This window comes from Echinops telfairi, unplaced genomic scaffold (genome assembly GCF_000313985.2).
Source record: "Echinops telfairi isolate 266 unplaced genomic scaffold, ASM31398v2 ScPeMD7_7453;HRSCAF=8491, whole genome shotgun sequence".
NCBI classification, from domain to species: domain Eukaryota; kingdom Metazoa; phylum Chordata; class Mammalia; order Afrosoricida; family Tenrecidae; genus Echinops; species Echinops telfairi.
In genome coordinates this window covers 2,498,190-2,498,576 of record NW_022111353.1, presented here as the reverse complement: position 1 = coordinate 2,498,576, position 387 = coordinate 2,498,190, and positions in this window count along the sequence as shown.

The following is a 387-nucleotide window of genomic DNA, read 5'->3' as shown; positions in this document are numbered from 1 at the left end:
CACTTGTAGTTCCATGGAAAAGCACTGGGCTTTCTGCTCCTGTAAACAGTTACAGTCTCGGAAACCCACAGAGGGTCACTAGGAGTCAGCATGTGAACATATTTGCATATATATTTAAAGCATAGACAAAGTGAAGCCAATATTTTTAATTCAAAAAATTTAAGCATGCTATCTGAATACATACATATTTTATACTCAATATGAAAATAATTAATATATTCTATAAAGTTTTATTATCAGAAAAGTAAATGCTATATCAATGACAAAGACAATTTTAAAAATTAATTGTACAAGTTTGTTTACATCTATCAAATTAAATTAGTCCAAGTTAATGATGAAATTTAAACTTGTGTTTTCACATTTATCTTACATCTGAGCGAAGGGGCT